Genomic DNA, 15,251 nt, shown 5'->3' on the forward strand with positions numbered 1-15,251 from the left:
TTGGAAATGGAGATTACATGTGACCTGACATGAGTCATTGAGTTGTACTCTGTAAATTGACGTTTGCGGCAACAATTTAAAGGACCCTATTATGTTCGAAATGATAAGGGAAGCTGGCCAAGGAATATTCCTTGAAGTTTCTACAATCTAATTCAATTTTACTACTTAAAAAATGGTTGGTTAATGAAGTAACGGTTAACTCCATTGTCCGACAAGAAGAGGACGGTGTTGGTAGAATTTCATTGTCCTCAATTAATAAAGTCTGACTTTAAGATAGTTATCCACCAAGGACCGTTACCACTAGCGGCTCTACATGCAAGTCAAGAATTAAGGTTGTGTTTGTTTCGTGTAAAATATTTTTCGAAAAATACATATTTTTTAGAAATGTTATTTTTCGGAAAAGAAAAATATTTTTAAGTGTTTGGTTAAATTATAAAAATTATTGTGGAAAATATTTTCATGTGTTTGGATGTATTCTAAAAATGCTATTTTCCGGAAATTTTTTCACATTTTCTCAGCATCCAAACAAATTTTATTACAAAAAATTTCAACATCACACCCAATTCAACAACAAATTCCGGCAACAAAAACACAACACAACAACAACAACAACAACAACAACAAATTCCGGCAACAACAATCAGTTCATCCAAAAAAACAACAACAATAACAACACAACGCAAATTCTGGCAACAACAACGCAAATTCCAGCAACAATCCTTGCGGTCAAGCCACTGGGTTCGATTGGATCGTTGCGGTGCGACTCGCTTGGTCTCGCCGGCCACTGGGTTCGATCGGATCGTTGCGGTGCGACTCGCTTGGTCTCGCCGGCGCGGTGCGACTCGTGGGTCTAGACCGAAGCTTGGAGGTCGTCGGTCTGGACCGGAGCTTGGAGCTTGGAGCTTCCTCGTCAGTATGATCCTTACCTTAAGCTGTCGGTCTGGACTGGATCGGAGCTTGTGTGGACCGGAGCTTGGAGCATGGAGCTTGGAGACTTGCTGCTGAGTGCGTGTGAGAGAGCTTGGGGAGTTGCTGTGTGAGAGAGACTTGCTGTGTGAGAGAGCTTGGAGAGTTGAGAGAGCTTGGAGAGTTGCTGTGTGAGAGGGCTCTCTTTTTCGGAAATTGGTTTAAGGGAAAATAAAAGGTGAAATGGTTTTCCGCTTAGGGAGGGGTTATTTTCGGTCAAGGCTGTAATTATTTTCCGTTGACTCAATTTTCCTAAGTAGCCAAACACCCAAATTTTACGAAAATTGTTTTTCGGAAGTAGTTTGAAGTCAAAACAAACACAGCCTAAAACCACCTTGACTTGCAAAAATGGCATATCATTAAGGACTGACATCACTGGCGGCTTTTGGACTGATTCAAGCTTTGACGTTAGAGTAGCGTAGCTTATTGCCAACTTTACTGATTGAAGATGTAAAAATGTTTTCTAACAATTTTGTAAAATTGTTGTATTTTCACATTAAGAGAAACGACAATAGGGTTGTTCATAATCTGACTAAATATGCATTATACATACCAGATTTTCAAGTATGAATTGAAGATGTTCCATCACATATTGTTTCGATTTTACAATTAGATGTAGTTGAATTACATTAATAAAATCCATTAATTTCTTTCTAAAAAAACAATATTTTCATAATAATTTTACAACAAATCTAATGCAGTAAGTTGTTACTGATTTTAATTTGGGCTCAATACTAATATTATTTTTTTACCAACTCATAACAATTTTTTACATAAGATTTATTGTAAAAATATTATGAAAATAGCATTACTCTAAAATTAATTCTATCCCCTAAACAAAATCCTTAATCCTTTCTATAAATTAAAAAAAAAAAAAACTTAAATAACAACAATAAATATTAGCCCATATAACAACAAACATAAACCAAACAAAAACAAGATAAAACTGAACAACGACAAGTGATCTAATTATTCAACAAAAAGCTTACTATAAAACAAAAAGATAAAAATCGCTAAACATTCAAATTTGTATTTTGTTTAACCTATTTAATAAAAATAATCTCTAATTTATTTTTTCCAAAAAAATGGCACCTAAAAAAATATTGTGATTGTGAATACATTACTGTGAATATCGAGAAAAATATTTTCTGCGGAAATTACATTACTGTGAAATTCAAATTGTGAATACCGAGGGGCCAAAGTCCAAGGCGTTAAAAGATGAAACTTAAAAGTGAAAGAACAAGAGAAGTTGAGAGATCACCGAGAGAGTCTATAAACTAATAATGCATAGAGCTATTTGAGGCTACCGCGAGATAGGGAATTCTATATGAGAGCTGGCCACCACTCGATAAGTTTTTTTTTTTTTGGTTAAAATACAAAACTGACTTTCTAATTTTTTTTAGATTTTATTTCAGTTTTCTAATTTTTTTTTTTTGTTAATTTCAATCCGCTAAGTTTCAGATTTATACAATTAAGGCATTTTTGTTAATTTTTGTTAAAATTTTTTGAAAAAAAAATTGAAAAATATTTTTCAATCATTAATTGAATTTTTTGAATTTAAAAAATATTGAAGAAAAATTTATAAAGTTGAAAAATTAATCACAACTTATAAAAATTTTGATGTAAAAGACTTAATTGAATAAATTTGAAAGTTAGAGGACTGAAATGAATAAAAGCAAAGTTAGAGGACTGAAATCTGAAGAAACTTAGAGGGTCAGTTTTGCATTTTACCTTTTTTTTTTTTTTTTTTTTTTTTTTTTTTTTTTTTTTTTTTTTTTTTTTTTTTTTTTTTTTTTTTTTTTCCTTTTTTGATTTGATTTGATTGGTTTTGATGTTAGAAGTTTGGATATAGGTTTTATTTTATTTTATTTTTTTTATATGGGGGTGTGGATATGGATTTGTTCGTTCTTCATTGCTAGGTCTCATTACACTCTTAACTATTTTAGTAATTGACAAACATATAAATCTTACTTATTTTACACAAAAATCTCGAACTAGGATGAGTATAAAATTTTGAAATTAATAATAATAATAATAATAATAATAATAATAATAATAATAATTGTAGGGTGATAGGTCCAGTAGTATATATATATATATATATTAGGCCAGGGGCTCGGTCCGAAGATACCTAGTAGTCCGAGGGCAGGTAAACGCTATCATGGAAGTTCGCATTAGTGAATAAAGAAAGGGGTCTGGTCATGATGGTTCAGAAAGGTGGTCCGAGGAGGAATGCCTCATCGGCTAAGCAAAGCAGAGGTCAGAAGGTGTGATCTGCCTTCCAGAGCAACGTTCCAAGAGGTTCTATTGAGAAAGATATACATCATGAAAGCACAAGACAAAAGGAAGCTATGAAATATCTAAGATAAAGGTGCTACCATCGCATTGAATGCTATGCAGCTAACTCTTTGACTGCATTAATATAGAAGTGATACTTGAACAGTAATTTTCATCCTTACAGCTACTCCCAGAGATTTCAAGAAGGTGCTGATGGGACAAGAATCAATGCCAGTAACCTGGTCTACATGTGGAGAGTGGAGATGAAAGAAGAAGATAGTATAAAAGAGAAAGAATACCTTGAGGGAGAGGGATCAGAGAATTAAGAGAAAAACATTGTAGGAACAAGAATTGGACTTGTAACCAAATTTAAAAAGAGATATATACAAGAACTGATCTCCTTAGATTGTGCCGAGGACGATTTTCTTTGAATAAAACTAGTTTATCTTTACTTTCTTGTCATCTAGGCCAACTATAATTGTTGTCTAACTAATTAGAGCTTAGTTTTCTAACCCATTCTCTACAAATTTATTGTATTGTGCTCGTTGGGCCTAAATCCCTTAACCCTTTGAGCTCAGGGATCAAAATCGTGCCCTTACAATAATAATAATAATAATAATAATAATAATAATAATAATAATAATAATAATAATAATAAGCTATTGCATAACAAATCCAGCTTCTTGAGGTATCTACATAGGATTGGTGGTTATAATAAACCATTATTTCTTCTTTCAAAATAGTCTTTTGAGTTGTTTAGAGAGTGTTTAGATTGGGTGAAAACTGTTACAACCCATGGGTAGAACTCACCCTTGAAAATCGACTTACAAGAGGAGGGTGCCCAAGAGCTTATAAACACATGGTTAAGCTTATTCTTAATATATGTGGGATACTAGGATCATAACATACCACCACGTTCTGCAGCCGATGTCCACGATGGCTCATTCTAGCAACACTGACTCGAGGGTAGCCCTTTCTCTTTTTGGTAGCTCCACTTAACTATCAGTAATTTTAATCTAGTCTTTAACCCCTTCCAAGATCTGACTACAAAGCCGCAACTCATTTGATCACATACTCAATGAGCTACTTAGTTGCATGTTACAATGACATGTATTCATATTATAAATAGTTTTTATTTTTTATTTTTTTTATGGGTTAGATCAAAGACTATTTTTTGTAGAGGAGGAATTGGAAGAAGAATTCCTACGAATAAGAAGAAGATGAGAAGGTTGATTATCCACAACATATAGAATACGTTCATTTTAACATAGTCCTAATGGTTTTAGTATAGTCTATCTTTAGGCGCACATATGTAGTAATAAAAAAAAAAAAAAGAATTAAATTTTGATATGTCCAAATTACAAGATGGTAAATTAGAATTTACTCATCTCTATTTAAGAGTTTAAACCTCTCTTTATATTTGCAAATCAACAGCCTTAGCAATAGTTTGGAAAGTAAATTCCAAAAATGGACGGGTTTGTTATTGATAGATGCATGTTACAATGACACGTATTCATATGTATCAAAATTTTTTTTTTTTGACACGTATTCATTTTCAAAGCATACTACAATAACAAATAGCAACTTACTATATTTAATCTGTATGATATGGATAAACAATGTCACATGTCAACAAATTATTTGTATATATCAATATGTTTGCTATAATATACTAGATACGTGGCATAAAATTTAAAATTTTGAGTGAAGTAAATGCATTTCTTTAGTATGGTATTTAAGTTAACATTTTTATTCTTATTTATGACCATTAAATCTTAATTTGTCATTTTCTTTTCTTTTTATTTTCCTAAGCATTCCTCTTCTAAAGGTTATTCCAGTATTTCACTATTTTGTTGTAAAAAAAAGTATTTCGTTTAAAAGTACTTTAATTGAGTAATATATTTGTAATCTAATTATCATAGCTAGATATTAGATATTATAAAAGTTGGATTCCAAAATTGGAGAAGGTATTTAGTATCAAACTAGCCTCTAAGCACTTCTGAGCACGTGCTCAGAGGCTCTTCTATTTTTTGGGTAAGAGTTAATTTAAAGCATTTATTATAATTTGAAATTACTATATTTTCTAATCACAAAAAAAATTTAGAAGTGTGATGAGTATCATGTGCGGAGAAATTATTTTTCATCACACTCCTAGATATATATATATATATATATATTGTGATTAGAAAATGTAGTAATCCCAAATTATAATAAATGCTCTAAATTAACTCTTATCCTAAAAATAGAAGAGTCTTTACGCGCGTGCTCAGAGGCTAGTATTTTATAAGGTACGTAACATTTTCTATAGAGTAGTAAATTAATAAGATTTTTGGTAAATGAAATGCTCTTTAAAAGAACTCAAGACATTTAGTAACTACACGTCCAGTTTTTTTTTTTTTTTTCTTTTTTTTCTTTCCTTTTTGTGCTGTTGATGTTGTTATTTTTTTCAAATTTTATATATGGCAGTTATCATTTTTTGTCTGATCCTAAAATGTAGTTTTTTAATCTTAAAATTTAGCCATTTACTACATATCAATAACAGAAGTAAATAAAAGCTTAAATTTTAAATTTTATGGTAGGAGATATATGTTATTTTTGGTTTTTTTTTTTAATGTAATAACATTTATCAATTTTTGTTTAATCCAAAAATTTAGTTTTTTAGTCCTAAAAGTGAGCCACTTACTACACATCTATAACAAAAGTTAAAAAGAGTTTAACATATCAACAACATCAACAACCTTCAAAACTGAGAAAAAGGTACGTGACATTTTTTATGGAGTAATAAATTAATACTTATGGAAAAAATTTTAAATTGAATTTGACATAAAATTAGACAAATAATAAATATAGTTTCTGCTACAAAAGGAATTTTCAGTTTGCTAGACATAGACAAATACATGGGGTGAAATTATGATTTATATGAGACTTTTTTTCCTTTATATATATATATATATATATAAAACTGAGATTCTGGTCCAACACCGTGTGCCATTCCACACCAATCATATAGATCACGTCCCAAGAATCAACGGTTTGAAATGCCTTAGTGTAAAGTGGCAAAATCTAAAAACTTTAGGAGTGATAGTAAATCTTTATATAGAAAAGTTTAGGCCGAATGTGTTAATAAAGTGGGTAGGAATTCAAACTCAGCTGATTCAAATTTTATTACAGGAGATACATGTTATATTTTTGGTGTTGTTGATCTTTAAAAAAAAATTAATAATATTTATCAATTTTTTTTAATCCAAAATTTTAGTTTTTTAGTCTCAAAAGTTATTCACTTACTACAAATCCATAACAAAAGTTAAAAAGAGTTTAAATTTCAAATATATCAACAACATCAACAACCTTTAAAACTGAGAAAAAAGTACGTAACATTTTTTATGGAGTAGTAAATTAATACTTATAGAAAAAAAATTTAAATTGAATTTGACTTAGAATTGTACAAATGATAAATATAGTTTCTATTACAAACGAAATTTTTTTACAACAATTTCTTAGATAACAACAACTTTATGTGAGGTTTAAATCATATAATAATCCTTGTAAAGTCTCTCACCCAAACTTATCTAATATTTCATTCCAATGACTCCTCAATGCAATCCAAAAAACTTGTGCGTACGTGAACCCGAGAGAGATAAAAGAATTAGGGTTAAACCAAGTTTAAAAAAAAAATATAAATAAATAAAACTTTATTCAACAACCCAAAGTTAGCATGTGTGGAAATTAAAGATAATAGTATAATTTTGTTAGAGTTTGTGTTTGATTTAAATTTTGATGAAATCATTTTTCCTGAAAATCCTATTAAAATTGTTCAGAATAAAGATAAAGATTTTTTAGAATTTAAGTCTATCATGGACTCTTTAAAATCTTATCACCACATCATCAACTATTTAAGTAAATAACTAATGGAGATCTAAAAAAGAAAAGAAAAGAAAAGAAAAGGGGGTTAACATGTCAAAATTACATTTAAAAAAAGAAAAAAGAAAAAAAAAGGAGTTAACATTTCAAAATTACATTAAAAAAAGAAAAAGAAAAAAAAAAGGAGTTAACATTTCAAAATTACATTTTAAAAAAAGGGGAGTTAACGTGATACATATAAAATAAAAAATAAAAAAAAGTAGAACTCAAGGTTGCTATATACCTAAATTAAAAAAAAAAAAATTTAATCAACAAACCAAAATTAGCGTGCATGTTATTAAAGATAATAGCATAAGTTTGTTAGAGTTTGGGTTCGATTTAAATTTTGATGAGATTATTTTTCCTGAAAATCCTATCAAAATTGTTCAGAATAAAGATAAAGATTTTTTAGAATTTAACTCTATTATGGACTCTTTAAAATCTTACCACCACAACATCAACTATTTAAATAAATAACTAATGGAGATCTAGAAAAAAAGGGAGTTAACGTGTCAAAATAACTAATGTAGATCTAAAAAAAAAAAGAGTTAACGTGTGAAAATTACATTTAAAAAAGAAAAAAGAAAAAAAAAAGGGAGTTAACATGATACATAAAAAAAATAAAAAATAAAAAGAAGTAGAACTCAAGGTTGCTACGTACCTAAATAAAAAAAAATAAAAAAATTTAACGCCAAAAACATAGAACTCAAGGTTGCTATGTACCTAAATAAAAAAAATAAAAAAATTTAACGCCAAAAACATATACAATGATGGTAAAAATAAAACTTTCTTAATATTTTGATAATGAGAATCAATATACATATAAGCAATATACCAATCAAATAGTAAAACTGCAGGATGGAAATTAAAGAAAACAAAAATTGACCTTGTTCAGTTGCAGCAAGAAACCCAAAAACCGTGAGCCAAAAAAAGAAAGTAACCTAGAACGTACCAAAATATATGGTTGCTTTTATTTTCTTTTTCCTTGTTTTCAAAGTTGGGTACTTTTGAAGTTTGAACGTTGAAACTTGAAACCAACTGCTGGGATTATGGTAACTATTTTTATTTCAATTCAGAATTTTTAAATAAAATGTAAACAAAGGCTACTAAAAGAGGTAAGAAAAGCCATACTGTTTAACTGTTCATGAATGATTTTGAATGCTTCTTTTGTAGCATAAAGCAGCTCTGTGTTTGGATCACAATACCTACAACATTAAATTACAATTCATTAAGAAGTATAGTGGTAGAGTATATGAAAGAACTATTCATTTCAAAATTGCATATAAAAAAAGAAAAAGAGAGTCAACGTGATACACATAAAAAAGAAAAAAAAAAGTAGAACTCAAAGAAATTCAATCATAAACAAAAGAAAAGAAGAACTTGCAAAAGATAGAACCTGAAAATTTGTTGGAGCCTTTGATAGTAAGTATCTTTAATCTAAAGAAAAAGAAAGGAGGATGTAGAGATAAAGTAAATGTCTTCAATTAAGAAGAATGAGTGAGATAGAAACTGCAAAGCGTACGTGAGTTTGTGGGTCTTAAAGTGTAAGAGTTTTAATTTACATATTTATTCCTGGTAGTTGAAAACTTGTAAGTGGGTATGATGAAAGTATTTTAGGTATAAAAAAATGAGGAATCCAAATATGGGAAGCCCCTAAATAGTAGTATAGATGATACTATATTAACAGTTTCAAAATCTAATAAGTGTGAAATGTCAGTAAAAAATAACTACCTCACTAACAAATGAAAGACATGTGTTAGTGAGTAGTTATTTTTGTACACATGTCTCTTGGCTATTAGATTTTGATACAGATAATGTGGTATTATTTGATACAAAATACTTTTTCCAAAACTTGTGAATGCACAAAGTGATGACACGTGTCCCTTTACCAATGCATATAAATATGACAAGTAGGATTTGCTTAATCTTTTATTTTATTTTTAAATTTTTGGGATAGAAACAAGTTGTGCTTAGTCTTAATTAGTAAAGTACAAGAAATTTCATTAAAATGTAATTGGCTAATTGCTACCGATCGACCAATTTTATATTACAGAATGTGAGGTCCACAAAGATTTTTAGAAGACCTAATATGCATATAGCTACCGGACAAACCAAACCATAATTATATATTTTCTAAACTACTTAGTTTTTATTTATTTATTTTGACTAATAAGTAATAACTACTTAGTTGATTTGCCGCAACCTAGTAACAAATAAAGAATGACAAGATAAGGCAAAGGCAAAAAACATAAATCAACCGCCCATGGAAAATAACTCGTTACACTCATTTATCTCTACTATTTTATGTTGAATTCCACCCACAATGCGTCACAAAGCATCCTAGTGAAGGATGTGACAAAACTTCCACTTGGGAACACCATGGCACTATCATTCCCCTTTGTTCTAATTCCTCTCTACAACTCAACTTCTCTTCTTCTCCATTTTCCTTAGCTCTTATGACCCACAAGAAGGGCCTCCCACAATCCAACAATCCGCATGCAATTTCCTCCATTTGTTGCTTTTTTAACACCAATAAGCTTCCAAATGAAATGTAAATGACCGATGATTCGGACTTCGAGTTGAGCCATTTGATGTAATTTTTGGAGCCATTAGACGGATCTCTTCCATCCAAAATAGCATATGGAACTAGTGGTCCAACTGAAACCAAGTTAAGTTTTTTGAGCGCTTTTAAAGCCTGTAATGAAGCTCAAGTGGTTTGTCTCCACTCTCCACTAATAGAGTATTAGTTAGTTAGTAGTGGGGTTAATTGTACAGCTGGACTATTGGGAAATTAGTTACCAAATCTGGCTCCCTATTGGCAGTTGTAAAGGTGAGCCTAGCTTAAATTCTTGTGATTGACCATTTAGAGAGGAATGAGAAATAAGACTACAATTTGTTTCCTCTTCTTCTCCATGTTCCTTCTCTACGTTCTTGGAGGGTGACTCCCTCGAACCAGTCAACATTCTTCTTCACTTTCTCCATTAATTCCCTTTCAATTTCTGTTCTACGGCATTATTTTACTGCACTATTACCAGAAGGTTCACTGCAAAGCCTCGGGCTCTAATGCATCAAAGGTATTCACTAAAACTCTAGGATTGCTCTCCTTTTCAAGCGCTTCAAGTTGGGCTTGGAATTTAGGGCGTACAAGAGCATATGGGTTTGAAGCAAGCAAGAAGGAGGGAAGGTCACGAGTAGCGAGTAATGGCAAACCCGGTAATTGTATCGAACAGGAGGGCTGGTCATCGCTGTCGTTCCCAATAACATCGGCAAAACCATTGTAATAGTAGTAGTATATGTCGAAACCAATTGCAGGCTGAATCCAAAGAAGGGCGGAAGGAAGATGAAGCTCACGAGCCACGTCAACAACCCAAGGTAGAAGCATTGTGTAGACCATGCACTATTTATTGGCGGTGGAGACAATGAGTTCAGTGAGAGCTTTGGAGCCATTGCACTTGAGCTGATCCCATTGTTTTTCAGCATCGTCCATATGTATAACTCCGTCATCATAGCCGTCAGAGAAGGTGGCGAACGACAACCCGTCAGGAGGAGGGCTTTTGATCATGCCTCGACGGTGGGCGCCAACGGTGGTGAAGAAGGTGACATGCACTCCCAAGCGAATTAGGCGTTCTGCGAATTGGAAGGCAGGGTTTATATGGCCTTGTGCAGGAAATGTGACTATGACAAATTGGCTATGCTGCTGCTTCAACATGATTGATTATTTGATATTTGATATGGGTTGTGAATAGTCTAAACAAAAACAGAATATATGGTTGTTTTGTACTTTAGATCTGTGAGACTTATATAGAAGGACCAATGCATATGGGGATGGGCAAGGCTTAAAAATGGAGCAAAATTTTTTAGCTTTTTTAAGTCACAACTTTTGCCACAATAGTACATATAATAAATTATAAGCGATGAAAAAAAAAGTAATTGATGAATTTATAAGAAAGTGATAGATAATCAATCATAAGGTAAAATAATTATAACAAAAATTATGAAATTTTTTGTGATATTAGAAATCAGTACTGTAGGGTTCAAATTCTTTACGTAAACCCAAAGACAATTAATTTATAGAGTATGGGTCAAAGAACTAGAGTTGGCAAGGGATTAATAACAAAGGATTATCACTCTTTCAACTATTCATTGATTAGTTTCCATACATTCCATGGTTTGTTTCAAACCCTCTCCCTCTATTATATAGCCACTCTCACCCTCATCTCTACCGTCCACGTGCTCCCCATCCATGAACTTGCTCAAGTACCTGTCACGTCAGGCAGCTTCTTTTCATCTCTGTGTGAGTGGCGGTAGGTTAGGAAGCACTGTTTAGAGGTCTTCTCCACATAAATGCGGCCAGAAAAGCTGTTGCAATGCATTAAATACGGTGGCAGCAGCCTTTCCCTCAGATATTTCCTCATCCTTATCGTTCCTGAATATGTTTTGAGCTTATCTTGATCAGGTGGAGTCCTCGGACAATCAATCAGGCTTTTCCCCTACTCAGTTAGTCTCCGATATCATATCAAAGTAATACATCTTCCTCGGACAGGTGATGTCCTCCTCGGACTGGAGATATCCTCCTCGGACAGCGATGATTCTTTACCAGGAGGATTCCACTTCACTCTGGGCCCTTCCTTATCGTTCCTGGGTATGTTTTGAGCTTATCTTGATCAGGTGAAGTCCTCGGACAATCAATTAGACTTTTCCTCTACTCCTTTAGTCTCCAATATCACATCAAAGTAAGACATCTTCCTCGGACAGGTGATGTCCTCCTCGGACTGGAGATATCCTCTTCGGACAGAGATGATTCTCCACAGGAGGATCCCACTTCACTCTGGGCCCTGCATTCTCCGCATCTTTCTCTTCGGATGTGAAACAGTCCTCTCCTGGGTGTTCGGCCCATCAACTTGGGCCTAATGCCCTTATCCCCCACAGTTAGTTTTGCATTTTTACCTTTTTTATTTTTTATTTTTTATTTTTTTATTTATTTGATTTGATTGGTTTTGATTTAGATATTTGGATATGGGTTTTTATTTTTATTTTTTTATTTTTTTTATATGGGGGTGTGGATATGGATTTGTTCATTCTTCATTGCTAGGTCTCATTACACTCTTAACTATTTTAGTAATTGACAAACATATAAATCTTACTTATTATACACAAAAATCTCGAACTAGGATGGGTATAAAATTTTGAAATTAATAATAATAATAATAATAATAATAATAATAATAATTGTAGGGTGATAAGTCCAGTAGTGTATATATATATATATATATATTAGGCTAGGGGCCCGGTCCGAAGATACCTAGTAGTCTGAGGACGGGTAAACACTGTCATGGAAGTTCGCATTAGTGAATAAAGAAAGGGATCTGGTCATGATGGTTCAGAAAGGTGGTCCGAGGAGGAATGCCTCCTCGGCTAAGCAAAGCAGAGATCAGAAGGTGTGATCTACCTTCCAGAGCAACGTTCCAAGAGGTTCTATTGAGAAAGATATACATCATGAAAGCACATGACAAAAGGAAGCTATGAAATATCTAAGATAAAGCTGCTACCATCTCATTGAATGCTGTGCAGCTAACTCTTTGGCCGCATTAATGTAGAAGTGATACTTGAACAGTAATTTTCAGCCTTACAGCTACTCCTAGAAATTTCAGGAAGGTGCTGATGGGACAGGAATCAGCGCCAGTAACCTGGTCTACACGTGGAGAGTGGAGATGAAAGAAGAATATAGTATAAAAGAGAAAGAATACCTTGAGGGAGAGGGATCAGAGAATTAAGAGAAAAACATTGTAGGAACAAGAATTGGACTTATAACTTAATTTAAAAAGAGATATATACAAGAACTGATCTCCTTGGATTGTGCCGAGGACGATTTTCTTTGAATAAAACTAGTTTATCTTTGCTTTCTTGTCATCTAGGCCAACTATAATTGTTGTCTAACTAATTAGAGCCTAGTTTTCTAACACATTCTCTACAAATTCATTATATTGTGCTCGTTGGGCCTAAATCCCTTAACCCTTTGAGCTCAGGGATCAAAATCGTGCCCTTACAATAATAATAATACTAATAATAATAATAAGCTATTGCATAGCAAATCCAACTTCTTGAGGTATCTACATAGGATTGGTGGTTATAATAAACCATTATTTCTTCTTTCAAAATAGTCTTTTGAGTTGTTTAGAGAGTGTTTAGATTGTGTGAAAACTGTTACAACCCATGGGTAGAACTCACCCTTGAAAACCGGCTTACAAGAGGAGGGTGCCCAAGAGCTTATAAACACATGGTTAAACTTATTCTTAATTCATGTGAGATACTAGGATCATAACATACCACCACGCTCTGCAACTGACGTCCACGACGGCTCATTCTAGCAAACACTGACTCGAGGGTAGCCCTTTCTCTTTTTGGTAGCTCCACTTAACTATCAATAATTTTAATTTAGTCTCTAGGTCGCCCCTTCCAAGATCCGACTACAAAGCCGCAACTCATTTGATCCCATACTCAATGAGCTATGCCTGATTAATTGGGGTGATGATTGGCTCTGATACTAAATGTTACAACCCATGGGTAGAACTTACCCTTGAAAATCAGCTTGCAAGGGAAGGGTGTCCAAGAGTTTATAAACACATGGTTAAGCTTATTCTTAATCCATGTGGGACACTAGGATAATAACAAAACTAAGTTATATAACTCAGTTTTCATCACCCATAATTCAAAACACGTGGGCCCAACATCATTTCTACTTGTTCGGCTTGGTTTTCTTTCTCACTTTCCATCACTCATAATTCAAAAAAATGAGTTAGAAGGAGTGAAAATGAGAACAAATTTTTGGTATTTCCGGATCATGGATTATGAGCTACAGTGGCAATGTCGTAATTCTTTAGAGCCAAGTGGGTCTCACCCGTAAGTCAAGTCACCATCATGTGCCAAAGCAATAATACTCACCAACGGTAGAAGTACTATTCACTACCAATTTTTTGTTTTTCCCTCGTTTCTCTCTGTCACTCCCATTTCTCTCCACTTTCACTCTAGTCTCCCTGTTCTTGTTTCACTTTTCATAGTTCATACACCAAAAATGTGAAAAAGGAAAAAAGAAAAAAAAAAGAATTTGAATAAACAAAAGAGAAATCTTATCTCGACAATATTTTTACAAAAAAAAAATCATAATTAACAGGTTGTTACGGGTTGTTATTGGTAGGCAAAAAAGTAATTTTAATAGTAGGTTTAACTTAGAGTTAATAATAACTTACCACATATAATTTATTATGAAATTTGTTGTAATAAAGTTGTGGACATAACACTCTAAACATAAGCAATCTATGCAATTAATTATCTACTGTGCCCTATGTCATACAACCAAAAGACTTTTGAAGGTATGGCATTTTTTTTTTTTTTTTTTGGGGTAGAAACCGCTGCTTATATAGAAGAGGAAATTCAATTACAAAGTTCAGAGGGCATACCCTCTCATAATACAACCCAGTACAATCATAAAGGAGAAGTAAAGATAAGTCTACAGGAGGACTATGAAGTAGACAAAAGTCTTGGTTAGTGCTCAATCCCTTCCTGCCAGTAAGTCCGCACACTTATTGGCTTCACAAAAGCAGTGCTTCATCTTCACTTAAGGAATCCGGTTGATGAGGGTTCTGCAATCTATGATAAGAGAAGCATGATGCAAATTATAATTATACTCTTCCATCACCCACCCAAGACTAACTCTAGCATCAACTTCAATTTCAACAGCCAACAGGTTTAAATTTACACAAAGCATAAGCCCATCCCTTAAAGCCCATAGTTTTGCTTCTACATTGGTTGTTATCCATATGGAGTGGGTAAAGCCTTTCACCCAATTCCCTTTGTCATCCTGGATTAATCCACCACCACCTGCCATACCGGGTTGCTTAGGGAGGACCCATCTGTATTAAGCTTATACCAGCCGGGGTCAGGTTTGCTCCAACTTACATTAACAGAGTGCTTCCCTTTTCCCATGACAGATCTAGCAGCACAGAATAGGAATTCAGTAGAGCAGCAGCTTGGGCTTCCTTAAGAAGCTCATGATTACGGCGCGAACTCTTAAAAACTATTTTGTTTCTGCGGAGCCAAAGACTCAAAAC

At 33.0% G+C, this 15,251-nt stretch overlaps 1 pseudogene; it reads right to left on the bottom strand.

Moving 5' to 3' along the window:
* Window positions 1–9,445: 9,445 nt before the first annotated feature.
* On the bottom strand, window positions 9,446–10,988 carry LOC112016397 (phloretin 4'-O-glucosyltransferase-like; annotated as a pseudogene).
* Between the last annotated feature and the right edge of the window lie 4,263 nt (window positions 10,989–15,251).

This window comes from Quercus suber, unplaced genomic scaffold (assembly GCF_002906115.3).
Source record: "Quercus suber isolate HL8 unplaced genomic scaffold, Cork oak 2.0 scaffold_156, whole genome shotgun sequence".
In the NCBI taxonomy this organism is placed as follows: Eukaryota; Viridiplantae; Streptophyta; class Magnoliopsida; order Fagales; family Fagaceae; genus Quercus; species Quercus suber.